Consider the following 18,151-nt stretch of genomic DNA (forward strand, 5'->3'; position numbering starts at 1 on the left):
TCCATAAACATTAGGGTGTCTACAAAATATCCCAACTAACTAGCTGTGCTGATGATGTCATAAGAAGGCACAGCTAGAGGGCTTTGACTTTAATGGCCTGAATTTGTCCATAAATAGACTTAAAAATTAAAAATTAAATTAAAGAAAAAGTCATGGACCTTTTGCCTTGAAGTATATTTATTTTTGATGTAAATAGAAACACCTCCACCTTTAGTCCCTGCCTGTGAAGTAGCTGGTCTAAATGTGTAGAAGGCATTATACCCATGCCCTGTTGGTGTGCTGTCCACTGCTTTAAACCATGTCTAAGAGACTGCCGCACAGACATCAGCATTCTCTAGGGTAAAGAGAGCTTCCAGGGAGTGGAGTTTTTTGTTTAGGCTCCTAGCATTGAGCAGTAATAACTTTAGATTTTCTTGGTTTTGATTTGCTATGTCAGAAGTACTTTCAGTTTGGCATTGCCTAAAAAGGTACTATGGGGTAAGACAATGTTTTAGCTAATATTCAAAAACCTAGAGGGGAGAGGTGCAGACCATCCCTGACAAAGCAGCGTGGTCTGTTGACCATCTTCTTCCATGCAGACAAATATTGCTCCCCCTTAGAATGACACCAGAACTAAGCGAATTATTATAGTAAATCATCTTTTGTTTATATTGTGGCATCATCCTTGCAGAAGGTAAAATGCTGGTCAGTGCTAGGCTCATATTGGCCTGAGATGCATATTCCGAGAACTGATGTATCTCTTCATATAGTCTAGGGAGGTACGTCTCGGGTCATTTACTCCCACATGAATGAGTCATATTGGTAGTTGTGATCCAATGACCTGAGTGCCTGCGTAATGTGACGGATCCTAGCCTCTGATAAGCAACTGACCGTAAGTTTCTCCTTACTCAGCCTGGTGAGAGGGACATAAGTGTGTTTCACAATGGAATCTCCGATTACTAGAATGTTGGATTGTGTGGTGACTTGCCTTATGGGCTTAGAGGTAGAGGCTCTATGAGATGTAGCTCTTCGTGTTGATAAGGATGTTGTTTTGAAAGAGTGCATTTGGGGCTGCTAAGGGTATTTGTTATGTGTACTTTGTGTAGGAGGTTTTTGCGGTTTAGGAAAGTTGCATGTAAGTGCCTCAGTATATGTGGGTCTGTATGTCTGCTTTGAATTGTGCGTGATGGGTGCAGCATGTGTACTACTGACAACCTTTTTGACATTAGGAGTACTTTTATGTGAGAGCTTTGCCTCCAGTGACGTTGTGTAAATACATCTCTCACATACCTTATCAGTTTGTTTGAGAATTAACTGGTTGTCAGTAAACGTGAGGCAATTTCTACATTTCCTCAGGATGCCCATATCCACCAAACCAGTAATGGACACAGTAAGAAAGTTCACATCCATGGCAACAGATCCTTTTTTATTGATTAGACTGTTGGAGTGGGAATATCAATCACTGTCAGGAGTATCTGGTTTGCAACTGTGTGCTTGTCACTGTAAATTAGATGTCCTGTGTGCAACTAGATATTGGAGAAATTTTAATTGTGCTTTTACAGGAAAAATGTTACTCAGTGTCCGAGACTGAACACTTAAGGGGGAAACTAATGCGCAGACCCTGACAATTTAAGGATGAAGTATTTAGGCAGATATTCTGAAGTTAGAAATAAATCAAGCAGTATTTACTGAAAACAAAGAATTAGCTTGTCAAGAATGATGAAAAGAGAGTAGTCACATGAATGGCTACTACTAATGCTCCTTCACTCTGTTGGGATACAATACTACTTTGCTTCTTCTCTCACTAGAAGCAAAATGTTAGCACCAATCACAAGAAGAAAAGCAGGCCACAGCCTATTTGGTGATCCACAGTCTTCTCCCAGATGATGAAAGGGCCTTGAATAACAACCAGACCAATCAGGTATGTTAAGCACAGACACTCACTCTCCAACCAGAAAGTGGCAGGAATCCATGCATTCTCCTTCTACTCTCATGAGGATCAGAATACAAGCACAGACTCCAAGCTGTCACCTATAAAGCAGTTATTAGGCTTTCTGGTGATCAGCAGTCTCTGGGAAATGCCACTGTACTCCTCTCACCAGGAGAAAGCAGAAGCACTAATCCAAGATGACTGTTGAGAGGCAGAATGTGGGTTGTCCAATAACTGGTGGTCTTGCAGTAGATGCTTAAAGATAAGATGAAAAAAATGGTTTATCCTAAACACTGCAGTGTGCACTAAGCAGTTGGATATGAAAGTGTGTAACGTAAGTTTACCTGTCTAAAATGTTAAGTTTTAGTGGAGAGCCACTATTTTTAAAAGAGCGAGATAGATTGAAAGGGGTGGGCACTTTTTGTATTCTGGTACTATGGATACAGTAGGATGGCCAATAAATTTAAATAGCTGAAGAGGAGTGATTTCACAAATTGATCATTTTGTGCTTGCTCACACCAGCCAGTAAAAGCAGAGAGGAAATGAGATATATGGTCCAATTAACATAAGGGGCAGGTAACTAGAAAGACAGTGGTGTTTAAGAACACAACGTTAACAGCGTGGGAGGGGTGGGAAAAATGTCTTTCTGACTCACAAGAGACAGCTGTAGTCTCTTCAAGTTTTGATATGCAGCTAAAAGCAGAATACAAGTAAAACACAGTGTAAAGAAAACAGATCACAGTATACAAAGTAGAAAAAGCAGTAAAGTAATACAAAATGCAAGAAATATTAAGCAAACTAACCTTTCCCTCACAGCAACCTGTGGCACCGTCTGGGTGAGCCTTTCCAGTCCCCAAAAAAGAAGACACTTGGAGACTCGTTTTATATCTTTCAAACCGGAATGCCTTTCTTCTGGTTCCAGAATTCAAAATGCTGACTTAACAAACTCGTACTCTGTTGCCCTCCAAAGCAAATAGTAACTCTAGATTTCAAAGTTGCTTACACATTCCAGTTAACAAATAGCAGAGATGTTCCCGAAGATTCTTTGCCTTGGGATTGCTCTTCTGGATTGCATCTTAACCTTTTGGTGTCTCTCTACCACCCAAGTCTTCACGAAATACATTGTCCCAGTCATAGACTTTTGCATTTTGCAGACTCAAAGGGTCCCCATTATTTTAGCGAACACAATGAATTGCAAACACTGTTTAGTCAAATGTCATTACACGAAATGGGAAAATACCGAAAGCACGGAGCAGCGATTATTTTCCTAGGGGGAAAAAAATCACTGGGCCGTTTTCGTGATTTTGACAATTCCTCCACTGTAGTGTGATCTCAGAGGTGGCATATTTAAGTGTTGGGGGGGGGGCACAGCCCCCCCACTTAATTTTTTTTTTTCTCTCTTTACGGATCAGCAATTGCTAATCCATGTGTTCAACATTTTGAGTTTTTGGGGATTGTGGGTCAATTATAGTGCGTTCGCTTATATAATATAGACCCGACTCAAAGGCATGATAGCATCTTGTCAGAATCTTCCCCTTAAAACACACTGACATCTCTTCAGATCTCTTGTTGTCTTTTCTGTCCGGTTTCAAACTGTGGGTTTAGCGGATCCTACTCCTATCCAAAGCTGGCCATTATAGAGTATTTAACATGGGAGCCCCTGCTTCATGTACCCATGGTACTTTGCTCTTCATGTCTGTCCTCTTATCTTATTTGCTGTGTTAAAAGTGCGCATCGTTGACTGCAATCTCTGCTCATTGTATCCTTTTCCTGCCGATTGTTTAGCTGCAGTTGGTAACCTCTGCCTCAGGAGTTGTTCGATAGTGTTTAGTTTATGTAAGTGTTAGTTTTGTTAGCCTGTTAGGTGTAGATTTGAATGTTTTTTCTCCCTCTGTTTTCTATGTCTGGATGTTCCTCCACTTTCTTCCTTACCTCTTCAAAAAAAGTGAAAATTTCTTTGTTTTTCCAGGGTGTAAAAAATCTTTCATAGTGTTTTAGAATTTTTACTGTTGTAAGCAGTTAGGTAGTTGGGTAGCTAGGTTGTTGTATTGTCCCCTGGATCCGAGCTTCCCAGATTCGGATATGTTTGTCAAGATACTGCTCTTGAAAGGAGAAATTCCAAATCTCTGTTGGTGGCATCTTCTGTCAGGTCCGTTAGATCAGTTGGTTGATTGAAGATGTCAGACACTGGAGCAACTGGTGTGCTCATTTTTGCAGGGGATCCTTCCAGCCTTCTAGTTTCCATTGTCTAAGGTTCCAGCTGCTACCATTGGTTTTCCTCGCCTGGTCTCTTTAGCTCTGGGGTTCACAGTTCTATCTGCTCTGCCAAAACCCCCCCTATCAGTTCCAGCTGCCTAGCCACTTCAGACGTAGACTTCATTCTTGATTCCGGTATTGTTGGAGCAGTGTATACCTCAAGGCCGAAGGTTCGTAGTCTTGGCTTACTCTGTGGTTTTGGAATTATCCTTCCCTTTTGAAGCTTTGACCCTCGAGAGTTCAGCTCCGGTCTCAGCGTCAGAGCTGGTTAGATCAGTGCTGGATACTGGACTTTCATTCTGATCCCAAGAAGTGCCGGGCCCTGTAGTCTGGCTTCGAAGATGGATTTTGATGCTGTGGAGAAGAGGATTTTTTTCTGTTTGGATCAAGGATTGTTGGTAGCAGCTTTAGATCCTACCACTTACACCACTTATGGGATTGCGGATGTCTGTGTCAGCTTTCTCTGGGACAGCCCATGCCTTCTGGTTTCTAGGTGTCCTTGCAATTAGGGTCCCCTGCTTCTTCTGGGTTTCCTCCAAACTCTATGGTAGTGGGCGACACAGAGTAGGTGTAAGTGAAATGACCATGGATTCCCTTGATGAATCCTTCACCTAGAGATAGACTACCTATCCCCTATGTTGAGACGCCATGACCCGCACCAGTGGGTGATGTCCTCTCAGCAGCTTTTGATTGCAATGCTCTTTCTGGGGTCATTCAACATTCTGGTGGACAGCTTGAGCAAGAGCATTCTCCTACCTCTTGAGTGGTCTCTGAACCCAAAAGTAGTGGCTCAGATTTTCCATGGATTGGCCACCCTATACTGGGATCTTTCTGCCTTCTCATCCATCACAAAGTGTAGCTCCAGATTGCTCTCCAATGCTGGGATCCTTCCCAAGAAACAGTCGCTCAAGAATGCTCTCTTGTATGCTTGTCCACTGGGGCTTAATTATGCCTACCCTCCAGTGCCAAATAAAAGAAAAGAAAACCAAGCCAACACGGTAGAGTAAAATACAAGTATTTCATTGGTAAGTGCCTTCGCAGGAGAACACCTGCTTCTATCAGACCATAAAATTGATAAACACACAAATATAAATAGTAGCATCAATTAAACAATCAAACATTTTATCTAAAATAATGAAACATTACAGTCAGTTAATTAAACAGTCTACGAGCCTTGAGAGCTGTTGTAGTATTCTTCACCTAAGGGATCTCCTGCAAAAGATCACCCAAAGATCACCCAACATCTGAGGAGAGACTGTAAGAACAGAGTAGTATGGTAGAGGAAGTGTATCTCCCAGAATAAAGACTGCAGAATGGCTGGCTTCAGATCTGAGACAGATCCGATTACTCACAGGCTAAACCAGACAGGAGACAGATTTGATTACTCACAGGCTAAACCAGACAGGAGACAGATCTGATTACTCACAGGCTAAACCAGACAGAAGACAACCCATGTCTGTTACTATGGTAAGTACTTAACTTCTGTTTTACTCTACATCTGTTTAGCAACCTAGGCTTTAGAAAAATGATAAGAGAAAAGGTCAGCCAGTATATAAACTTGTCATGTCTTGATGGATGTTACATGATTTACAAGGTTGATATTCAAACCATGGCAGAAATCTCCCTCAGAATGTCATGGCTTGTTCAAGCAAAGTTTTGTGGCAGCTTCTTAGGCCTTCTGGAAGGGGATAGATTCTAGAACAGTTCGAGGCAGCTATACCTAGCCCTCGGTGCAACCTATAACTTAACACTAAAAGCTCGAGTCAGTTTCCAGAGCCGAAATAAGTTTTTCTGGAGCTACTTTCCAGGGGATCCAAGACCTTGGCCCTTTTCCATCCACCTTTTCTTCCTGTGGTTTGGCAGTTATCCCAGATAGTTGTAACTATTGCAACAATGAGTTATTCAGATGTCTACTGATGTCCTTACATTCACTGCTGCAGTATTCTTTACGTCTGGGTTTTCCCTGCCATAAAAGCCCGATGTTGGAAAGTATACCAAAGCATATAAAACTTTTATGGCACTCTAGACATCAGACATATATGGTCTTTGCTTTGCATGGGTCATAAAAGTGACGTCTGGTCTCTGGATGTGCCTTCCTCAGAACTTCTTTGACGCCAATCTGAATGCATCTCCAGTTCTTCGGTCTGAATGCATATATTTTCTGCTAGCTTAAACACCTCATTCATTCTTCGCTTTTGCCTACATCCTCCTGTTGGTACCAAGCCATTTCAGATAAGTACCCCATAAGGGTTTTGTTTTTCTGTGGTTTTTGGTTACTCTGGGTGGGGGGGGATAACATCCAGAAAGGGTAAATGCCAGTGCGGGAGATAGGTTTCCCCGTAAGGACCACCACATTAAGTGTCTCTTTTGTTTAGGTTCCTCTCAAGACTATAAATCCTGTCCAGTTTGTCAGGCTTTTGTTCCCAAGACCCTGCGCAGTAGGCTGTCTTCCCTTTCGTTTTACCTAGAAAACCAGCACCTTAAGCTTCACACACGGGAGGCAATGGAAGGAAATTCCTGCTGAGAGAGTCATCTGCTGCAGAAGGTGAAAAAAATAAAACCAGAAACTTCTGTTATCTAGCCTCTGTTGGGTGTTCCTCCCGAGATCGTTCAGAACCCAGAGGCCTGCTGGGTCTTGTCGGATCCTTCTGTGACCAGTTTACAGGCCACTGAAGAACAGGCTGCCAGCACTTCCGCTGAGGCTATGCAGGTGTCCTTTTTGGACATTGAGGCGGAGCCACGGCTGATTATTTCAGAGGAACCTATGGAAATTCCTCAAATTATAGTCAGGGAAGAAGTGTCTGCTACGGTAATTGAATCCAGGCCTACATCAGGGCCTTGCTGGTTCTTTAGGGCTGATGTTTCTTTGAAAAAGAAAGAAAAAACTAAACTTATTTCTCCTGCCCTTGGAGATGCACAATCTGAGTGGTAGGTCTTTACTTTAGATTTGTTTAATGCTTTGATGGCCTTAAAACCCCCTTCAGGGATTTCTGTTCCTTCTGTTGCAGGCTCATCTTGTCCACAGAAGAGGCCTAGGGAACAAGATTCCTCTGAAGATGGCTCAGACTCTGAGGAGAAATCCCTTGCTTATTCTTCCCAAATTCTTTCTCCATTGACTGTGGATCAGAGGAAGAATTATCTAATAGCCTTTATACTCCCTTTGAAGAAATTTATTTTGGGAACACCATTACTAGGATGATGGAATTTTTCAGCTGGAATTGTGCAAAGGTTTCAGATGTTCACAAAAGGTATTATGAGTTGTTACAAATGGAAACTCCTAAATCTTCTGCTATCCCTCCTGTTGTGCATGCCTTGCTGGATGCTTTCTCTAATGCATCTAAAGCTCCAGATTCTCTTCCTCCTGCTCCCAAGAAACCAAGCAGATTTTATAGGATGCCTGAGGATTGCAACTTTTTGTATAAATGTCCTGCTGCTGACCCCTCATTGATGTATGTTGCTTCTGACAAGCCTTCTCAATTGCTTCCTTCTCCTAAGCTACTTCCTTCTGCCAGGGATAGCAGAACCATGGAAAGGTTAGGTAAGAAGGTATGCACCTCTCCCACCTTAGCTTTTAGGGTTATTAATTATCAGACCCATATGTCTAGGTATGTCCTGGCCCTCCTATCTCAGGCTTGCCAGTTTATTTCAGATCTTCCAGACTCTGAGGGTAAAATTTCTGCTCTGTCCTCGTTAGGGACTTCCTCTCAAGTGGTTAGGCATTCCATCAAATGCAGTTATGGTGCTGCAAGATGCTTCTTCTAAGGCTGCTGCTTTTGACTAAGTGATGAGGAGGTATTCTTGGCTTAGGCTTTAACCTTTACTCAATAATGTCAAAGCAAAATTGATTGATTGCCCCTCTTGACAATAAGCTTTTCTTTGGCAAAGCTGCTGCTGGTTTAAGTCTTTTCAAGATAAAGGCAGTGCCTTGTGGGAACTTAAAACATGTCTTTGTCCTGTGCCGAAATACCAAATAAAGTATCCTAACAAACCTGCCTTTGTTCGCAGGTAATCTAGGCCTTCCTGAAAGAGCAAAAAGTATGTTAAGATGCCTTCTCCTGCTAAGGCTACTTAGACCTTAGGGATTCAAAAGCCTTCCATTCCTGATAAATCAGGGGCTGTGTAACTATCCGTCTCTTCACAAACAAATCCCTCTTTCTCTTCAACTTTCTGTTTCTCCACTTATATAGCTTCAGGTTGCTCAGGATTCTTGAGTCCTTTTTTATCATTCATCTGGGGGGTACCTCATGGTATGGAAATACTTTCTTGCTTTTATGGCCATTCTTCAACCACCTTTTTCCCCAGAGGTGTTTCAAGAACTTCTGACTCTGGGTACTATCCAAGAGGTACCCGTGTCCCAAAGGGGGAGGGGATTTTACTCCAGAATGTTTCTAGTGCCTGAGAAAGAGGGTACTTGGAGACCTACTCTAGACCTGTCTCATGTAAACAACTTTCTGAAGGTACCCATCTTTCGAATGTTGTCCCTTCAAACTCTTTCCTTTTCCCTCAGGCCTACATAGTATCTCTGGATCTCAAGGATGCTTATCTTCATATTCACATTCATCCTCTTTTCAGGAAGTTTTTACATTTCTCTGTGGGTTCCTGGCATTTTCAGTTCTGTGCTTTGCCCTTTAGTCTTTCCACTGCCCCATGGGTATTCACAAAATGCCCGTCTCTTGTTATGTAGCCTTTTACAGGCTTCAGGGGATCCAAGTTTTTCCTTACTTAGTTGATCTTCTAATTCAAGCCTCCTCTCCAGAGATCCTGTTGCTGAATCTCCAGTTTGTAATCCATGTCCTACTAAGCCTAGGGTTCACAGTAATTTCTCCAAGTCCTCTCTGAAACCTTCTCAAGATTGTTTCTCGGGAGCAGGATTCAAACACTGCCCATCCTGGCATTCCTGCCTCTTCCAAAAGGCACTAACTCTCATTTTCTTCTTTCAGACTTGGATTCCTTTGGCATCTGTTATGGTGAGAGAGATTCTCAGAGCTCTCTGGTTTTCATGCCATCCACAATTCCTATGCTGCTTTGGCCAAACTCCACATGAGAAATTTCAGTGGTATCTGAAGTCAGTTTGGCTCCAACATGCATATCCCCTGGAATTTGTAGTTGTTCTTCTACCATGTCTAAAGAAAGAACTTCATTGGTTGAGTCAGCATTTATCGCTAAACCCAGGGCTACATATTCATCCTCCTGTCCCCTCTCAGGAACTCTTCATGGATGTCTCAGACTTGGGATGGGAAGCAAACTTTGGCTCCCTAAAAGTACAGTGGGTGTAATCACCTTGTCAGCAGGAGGAGCACATCAGTGTTGGAGATAAGGGCCCTTTTGCTGGCTGTTCAGGCCTTTCACTCTCTCGTCTCCCTAGGGTCCCTAAAGGTATTCACGGATAATGCACACTGATGTGGTATATCAACAAACAAGGAGGGGACAAAGTCTTACCTTCTTTGCCGGTTGACTCTCCTGGTTTGGGATCTTGCAGTTCAGTGTCAAGTGTCTCCAAGCAGCATACATCCCTTCAAGTCCAAATGTTATGGCAGACAGCTTGAGTAGGTCCTTAACTCAATCCCACGAATGGATGCTTCAGAGAGATGTTTTTCTGGACATTGCCCACCATTGGAGAACTCCTCAAGCAGATCGGTTTGCCTCCCATCTGAACAGACAACTTCTACGGTTTTGTGCCAGAATCCCAAGTCCTCTGGTATGGAAAGTGGATGCCCTCTCCTTTTCATGCAAGGGGATGTTTCTGTATGCTGTCCCTGCCCTTCCTCTCATTCCAAAAGTCCTGTTCAAAATTCAACAGAACACTCCAAACATCTTGTTGGTGACTTCCTTTTGCCTGAAACAGCATTGATTCCCTCTTCTATTGCATTTAGCCAGGGGCAGTCATCACAAGTTACCCCAGAGGATGTACTTAATCATACAAGACGAGATCCATCATCCCTCCCCACCTGTCCACTCTGCATAGCATAGACGATGACACTGTGGGTGATAGGATTCTGATTCCTCATAGGCACCTTTTTTTTCTGAGAACGTGCTGAGAGTTCTACAGGAGGCCAGAAAACCCACTACTAGGAAATCCTTATCTAAATGGAAGAGGTTTTCTATTTGTTCTCTGTCTCATAACTTGGACCCAATTACTGTGGGATGTCCCTTTGGTTCTCTCTTATTTGTGATAGTTGCTCAGTACGGGTTTAGCCTTTTCTTCTATTAAGGCCCAGTTATTGGCTGTATTTGCTTTTCTGCCTTTAGCTCCTATGGCTTCTAGATTTGAAGCTAAACAATTTGTAAAAAGTGTCCTTCGTATCAAGCTACCCAGGAAGCCTATTCGTCCTTCCTGGGATCTTAATTTTGGTTTGGAGACATTGACTCAGGCTCCTTTTGGGCCTGCTGCCTCAGCTTCCTTGCAACATTGTTCTTTGAAGACGGTTCTTTAGATAGCCATTATTTCTGCCAGACGGGTATCTGAACTGCAATCCCTTAAGGCTTGCCCTCCTTTCCTGGTGTTCATAAGGACAGTGTGTCCTTGTGCACTAATTCTTCTTTTATGCCCAAGGTTGTTAATGAGTTGTCATTAATCAGTCTATTAATTTTGCTGGGTCTGTGTTAAATCATCGAACACTTATAAAAGTAAACGATGATTTATCGAACCCATGTAAGCTCAAGCTTACAATCTCAAATGCTTAGAACAGCGATTTTTTTTCCAGGGGAAAAAAATTGCTGTCCCACAAAACGAAACAAAAAAAAAATGTATTTTAAACATTGCATAAAGTGGGAGGCTTTGCCCCCCACACCCCCGAAGTGGGGGGCTGTGCCCCCTCCTACAAACGGCATAGTAACGGAAGCAGCCAAGGGAAATAATTTGCTTATATGCCATTTCGCTGTTTTGCCTTTTCGTGATTTCAAGTTCAATCAAGACGCATTTGAAAGAATGCATCTTCGATCATTTAATAGGAACCCATTTTGCCTACCTTTTTCCCCTCTCCACAGCCTTCCAGTGAGAGGGTGCTAAGGCTAAGTCTATTAAGAAATCTGATCAGCTGTTTGTTTCCTTTCATCCTATATCCTTCTGGTAAGCTGTACCCAAGCAAACTATTTTTTCTTGGATTTCAAAGGCGATTTCCTTTTGTTACACCTTCCATGGCAAGAGCCTGCCTTCTTCAGTAAAGGCTCATTCTACTAAAGCTGTGGCTTCTTCTAGTGCCTTTTTCAAAGGGTTGGAAGCCACCTCTATTTTAGAAGCAGCTACTTGGAATTTTGTGTGTACCTTTACCAAGCACTACAAGTTAGATACTATTTCTCGAGCTAGTTTTGCCAGAGCCATTCTTCATGGTTTCATAGAAGGCTGTACTGTTTCGTCCTCCTCCCAAGGCTCTCCCTAAGTTTTGACACTCACCCAGATGTAAAGAATACTGCAGAAGTGAATGTAAGGACATAGAACATTTGTGTAAAATCTTACCTAACAGTTTGTCCTTTCCTTCACTACTGCAGTATTCAATCCCTCCTTCCTTCCCCCTTATGCTTTTCCATTCCTGGATGTGCTAGTCACCTCCTGAGGTTCCTTAGACTGGTGTTCTTACTGAGGCAGTCAGTTTTGAGGAAGGCACATCCAGACATCACTTTTATGGCCCATGCAAGGTGGGGATCGTATGCCTGACTTCCACTGTGCCATAAAACTTTTATAGGCTTTGGTTTACTGGCCACCATTGGGCTTTCACAGGTCAAACCCAGATGTAAAGAATCCAAAGGAAGCACAAAATGGCGGGTTGGTGCAAAGCCAGCAAAAACAGACAACAAAAGGACCATGGAACACTACGTTTAATGAAAAATAAATCCAGTATCCAAGACAGTAAAGCGCTTTCATCAAACAAGAGGACTTCATCAGAACTACAAAACACGCTTCACCAATGCATTTAAATAATCAAAAGCAATTAACTTTTCTCTCCAAAACTTAGCAATTAACTTTTAAAAAAACAGATGATTTCAAATTTATCTGTTGTTACTAACAACAATAAATATGTAAACTTTCAATATTTTAAAATAATAATTAAAATGACACAATCTCCTAACTGTCCTCAAATGAAGTTTATGCGCACAGCTTAAATGATATAATAATATTTTAAGTTAACTTATTAGCTTTTTCTTTCAGAACTGGGAAAATAGACAAATGGTCATTTAAATCTGGGGGAAAGTTTGCAGCCAACCTCAGCTGCCACATTAATTCTTTTTTACATAGTTGTTTTTTTCCAATCCCCACCCCTAACAACTATACTGACCATGTCTATTATCCCAAATTTAAAACCTGTACCTGCTTGGCATTCCAAACTATGTCTGTAAAGGGCATTTGTATCTTTTTTTATTTTTAATGTCATTTAAATGCTCGTAAATCCTATTTTTCAAAGCCCTTTCTGTTTTACCAACATAGAATCCTGTACAGGTACTGCAAAGTGCAATGTACACTACTTTACTAGTATGACAATTCCCTTTCCTAAGATGCAAGACACTTTTTAATCTGTTCCCCAGTGTTACTGGGGAAACTTGTAAAATGTAGCCACACTGAGAGCACCGCCCACATGGTTTGGTGTTTTCCTCTTGGTAAAAATGATTCCCTGTGCATGTTTCCATAATAATCTTAATATTTCTACCAACCTTTGTAGTGAATGTGGGTTTTTCTCCCACTTTTTTCAAAATCTCACGATTAACTTTGAATATTCCCCAATTTTTGTGGAGAATATGTTGCATTTTACTAGAAAAAAAGCTATGTTGTACCACACATGCTTTCCTAAAATGTATGCTATCAATACTTGAATTATTGCTAGCTTTAGGGGTACTTTCACCTTCTCTTACACTAAGGGGATTCTTGCCACCTATAGTTCTAACATCTCCACAACTTAAAAGTGCCATATACTTCCCCATTGTTCAAAAATTTATTTCATGGTCCCATCCACCATGTTAAGGGGGTATCCCCTATCAAGGAACACCTACTTGGAATTTTGTGTGTACCTTTACCAAGCACTACAAGTTAGTAGAAGTGTATCCCCTATCAAGGAACATTGGTTTTAACATGTCTAATCCCTTAATCACATCCTCTTTCTCTGAAGTCATCCTGGCCACCCAAATAGCCTGCCCTTTTACTATACTTTTCTTTTGTTTCTGGGGATGGTAGCTATGATGATGCAAATACCCATTACAAAAGGTGGGCTTACGGTATACATTAGATTTAAAACCACCATTGAACTTTGAAATTTTCACATCCAAGTAGTTGATTTCCAAATTACGTACCTCGTAAGTGAACTTCAAAAAATTGGTACTACTATTTAGGTACTCAAACTGGGGAATATCCTCCTGGTGTCCTTTCCATAAAATAAAAATATCATCCAGGAATCTCCGGTATATTCCCATATTATTTTGGAACCAACTGCTCAAAACATGTTGTACCTCCCATCCCGACAAAACCAGATTTGCATGTAGGGGGCACATGCCATCCCCATAGCCACTCCTCTGATTTGCTGATAGTAATTTCCTTCAAAGAATATATAATTATTTTCCAAAACGTGTCATAATTTCACAAACCAATTGAAGTTGATTTGAGTCCAGATGGGAAATTCTCAAAAGGGTACTCTCAAAATACTCCATCCCTTCTGATCTTGGTATACATGTAAATAAATCTTGGGCATCAATAGTCAGAAAAGTAACTTCCTCTTACCACAGTTCTTGTTTTGATTGCCCTAGGAAGTCCCAAGAATCCTTTAAAATATGTGGTATATCTTCCAATACATGTTGGCACATTTTATCCACAAACACAGCTAAATTGCGGGTTTTTGATCCACATGCTGCCACTATAGGTCTAAAAGGTGGGGAAACCACATTTCTGTGGATTTACGAAATACCGAAAAAGATAGGGATGTTGGGGTAGGTGTTCATTAAAAAATTGTGTTCTTCTAAGGAGATTCTCTGTTCTAGTAAATATTCTTCTAAATAGCTATCTGTTCTCCGATAAATATTTCATTCCTGGAGACTGGGAGATAACTTTGTCAGCCAACATCTCCTGCATAATATCAACATAATCCTGAGTATTATACACCACCACACCTCCTCCTTTGTCCGGTGCCATAATCCTAAGGGTCCTTATCACCTCTCAGTTCCTTCATTAATTTCCTTTGAGCTGCATTCAAGTTAAAAAAAAATATTTTCTCACCTATCCACAGGTCATACATTTCTTCTTTAACTACTTTCTCAAAGGTATTTATTAAAGGATGCAAGGGTGGGTTGAATAAACTACTCTTCTTCACACCATTTCCTTTAATATATGTACTACCATTCTGTGATTCAGGAAACATTATCTGAAAATGTAATTTTCTTGTATATAAATGAATGTCGACCATTACCTCAGCAATATCAGGTATTTGTGTATGCACAAATTTAAACCCCTTAGAGAAAAGGGTAAACAATTCTTGCTTGATTTCCCTAGAAGTGTAATTATAAACATTGAAACCTTGATAAGAATTGATAATTTGGGGTTTAGTGCTGGTCAATAAAACTTCCGCCCCCTCCCCTTGTTGCCATATCCCTTCCATTGGTTTCCTGGAGGTAAAAGTCTCTTCTTTCCATGTTCCATGTTAAAGCTAGCAATAATTCAAGTATTGATAGCATAAATTTTAGGAAAGCATGTGTGGTACAACATAGCTTTTTTTCTAGTAAAATACAACATATTCTCCACAAAAATTGGGGAATATTCAAAGTTAATAGTGAGATTTTGAAAAAAGTGGGAGAAAAACCCACATTCACTACAAAGGTTGGTAGAAATATTAAGATTAATATGGAAACATGCACAGAGAATCATTTTACCAAGAGGAAAACACCAAACCATGTGGGCGGTGTTCTCAGTGTGGATACATTTTACAAGTTTCCCCAATAACACAGGGGAACAGATTAAAAAGTGTCTTGTATCTTAGGAAAGGGAATTGTCATACTAGTAAAGTAGTGTATATTGCACTTTGCAGTACCTGTACAGGATTCTATGTTGGTAAAACGGAAAGGGCTTTGAAAAATAGGATTTACGAGCATTTAAATGACATTAAAAATAAAAAAAAGATACAAATGCCCTTTACAGACGTAGTATGGAATGCCAGAGAGGTACAGGTTTTAAATTTGGGATAATAGACATGGTCAGTATAGATGTTAGGGGTGGGGTTTGGAAAAACCAACTATGTAAAAAAGAATTAATATGGCAGCTGAGGTTGGCTGCAAACTTTCCCCCAGTTTTAAATGACCATTTGTCTATTTTCCCAGTGATGAAAGAAAAAGCTAACAAGTTAACTTAAAATATTATTATATTATTTAAGCTGAGTGCATAAACTTCATTTGAGGGCAGCTAGAAGATTGTGTTATTTTAATTATTATAAAATATTGAAAGTTTACATATTTATTGTTAGTAACAACAGATAAATTTTAAATCATCTGTTTTTTTAAAAGTTAATTGCTAAGTTTTGGAGGGAAAAGTTAATTGCTTTTGATTTTTTAAATGCATTGGTGAAGTGTGTTTTGTAGTTCTGATGAAGTCCTCTTGTTTGATGAAAGCGCTTTACTGTCTTGGATACTGGATTTATTTTTCATTAAACGTAGTGTTCCATGGTCCTTTTGGTGCTTTTGTCTCCAGATGTAAAGAATACTGCAGCAGTGAAGGCAAGGACATCTACTGTTATAGTAAGATTTTGCACAACTGTACTTTATGGTACACAACTGCAGTTTATTTTTAAAAGCGTTAAACTGCAAAGAGTTCATTAATAGCAGCATGATTAATTTAACTCTCAAATCATGTAACAGGAGTCAGAACTTGGGTGCAGTAAAGAGACCACTTTTAAATCTGCACCCCATCTGTTAAAGACTGTAGACAGTCAGGTTTACTTTTCAATGGTAAAACATGAAGTAATTTTTAAAAATGCATGGAATATTATACAGATTTAAACATCAATAGTCACTTAAACCACTGTAAACGTACCAGTCTTGCATCCTCACATTGAGGCCAGTTGTTGTCATTTCTAGATTTCATTCAGCACCATCTCTTTCTGCTGACCATTGTGTGTGTGTGTGTGGGGGGGGGGGTACATGATGCCTACAAGTCATTAACCACTTGAATGCAGCTGTAAGCAGAAAGAAAATGTATTTTTTTTATTTTGTGGTTAGGGTAATAGGATGATAGTAGGCTGTTGGCCCGGAGGCCCTTATAACCCTAGCCAAGAATTTTGCCCATGTTCCAACAAAGTCAGCACCTGTTTCCCCTGTGCAGCAGGGACACAGGTGGGATCTCAGAGGTGTATTTTCTGTTTCCCATCCAGTTGTCCAGGTTCCTCTTAGAGAGGTGCTCTGCTTGACATGGAGAGGGAGTCTGTTCAACAGATGAAGGGAGTCTTTGGGACACAAATCTGTCCTGGCAACAAGTTCTATTAATCTCACAGACCAGATTGAGGCCTTGTGTTCGTGTTGCGCAATTGGAGTTTGACTTGCGTATATGCAGCAACTCTGTCAATGCGGGGTCTGAGAAGGCCTTGCATGCTTCAAAAGTTGACAGTCTGCAAAACATCCCAGTGTTTGGAGACTGAGAATTTCATTATGTTTCTTATAGGGTTTGTTTTATTATCCCTCAAAATCCCTGTAAATAATTACATCGTCAAAAACTTCTGTCCATTCTCCACTTTCCAATGCACAGCATCGTCAGTGCCACCATTATGGAAATGCATTTGGTTATTATGGTACCATTTATTCTCATTAGGGATAATATATAATAATTGACCATAAGATAAGTAAGACGAATCTGTAACCAAACAGGATTGGTTATTTTGAGCACAAAGGCTTACATGGCCTGAAAGGGCAGCTAGCCTTGTACTTGGTTGTGAGCCTGTCTGTGATTGTGGGGTCATGGGAGAGGTGGCTGAATCCCCTTACTATCTCCTGAAGTGGGCTTTCATGTGGCCTGCTCTAATTGTGCTGCTCCTTTGGGAAGGAAGCAGGCTGAGATATGTATGTCTGTAGGATGCTATGGCTGAAGCACTCCTGTTTAGGATTATTAAGATCGGACAGGTAATCTAGAATACGTGTTTCATATGGGGGGTTGGTCACTTCAGCTGAAGAGTCAGTTAAATATCTACATGTTCTGTGATGACTTTCCCACCATCTTACAGGTTGTGCGTAGTGAAGTGGGGGGGGGGTGTCTGTCAAACTGAGTGGTACAGAGGAGTAAAGCTGGAAAATGTCTAAGGAGCCACTTTCTGTAGTCTGCACTTTGATTTATTCATAGTTTTGTCTGCTCTGAGGTGCTACTGTTAATCAGGCACCACTCTTAGGTACAGTAAGAAAAAATGTATGCACTGTCGGGAGCAATTATTTTATCCCAAGTACTGCAGTGAAAGAAAGAGAAGTACCCGAACTGGGAAAAATCCCATCAGCTGTTACCGTTTTGCAGATACCTTAACTATCCAAATTAGAAAGTCCAGGTGCAAAGGCTTACTGGACAGTTGACTTTTGTCCTGCAAATCTCGTGTGTGTTTGGGGGGGGTGGAAGAGTGCATCACACACTTGTACTTCTGAGAGGAATTAAGACCTGGGGATCCTGAGAGTATTAGCACCCCATTTGTGTTTGATGGAGTATGTGTGCAAGCTAGCAGGGGAGTGAGTGTTTTGCAAGTGTGGGTGGTATGGATTTTAGCAAGAGCTCCCTACCACTGAATATCTTCTCAATGATAAACTGTTAATGGCGAGTACTCTGATATTTCTTATATTATTGGTTTGTCAATGTTAACAGTTTTGCTTTTTTTTGTTTACCTACTTTGTCTTGCTACTCTTGAGGTGTAAAATTATACACATTAATAAAAGGTGTACCTTCGTAAGTCATCTCCTCTCACATGACAGAACTCTACATTGTTATAATCAAATGAGTAAGTCCAGTCATTGCTGTGGCACTCCAGTTTATTATGTTTTTTTATAGTTTTT

The 18,151-nt window shown here is 40.8% G+C and overlaps 1 protein-coding gene across 1 annotated transcript in view; it reads left to right on the forward strand.

Annotated features, from left to right (window-relative positions):
* XPO7 (exportin 7) overlaps positions 1-18,151 on the forward strand; it is a 4,001,819-nt gene that overhangs the window by 2,195,849 nt on the left and 1,787,819 nt on the right. The gene's annotated exons all lie outside the window — the stretch shown is intronic.

Source organism: Protopterus annectens, chromosome 9.part0 (assembly GCF_019279795.1).
Source record: "Protopterus annectens isolate FY-2018-M chromosome 9.part0, PAN1.0, whole genome shotgun sequence".
Taxonomy (NCBI): Eukaryota; Metazoa; Chordata; order Ceratodontiformes; family Protopteridae; genus Protopterus; species Protopterus annectens.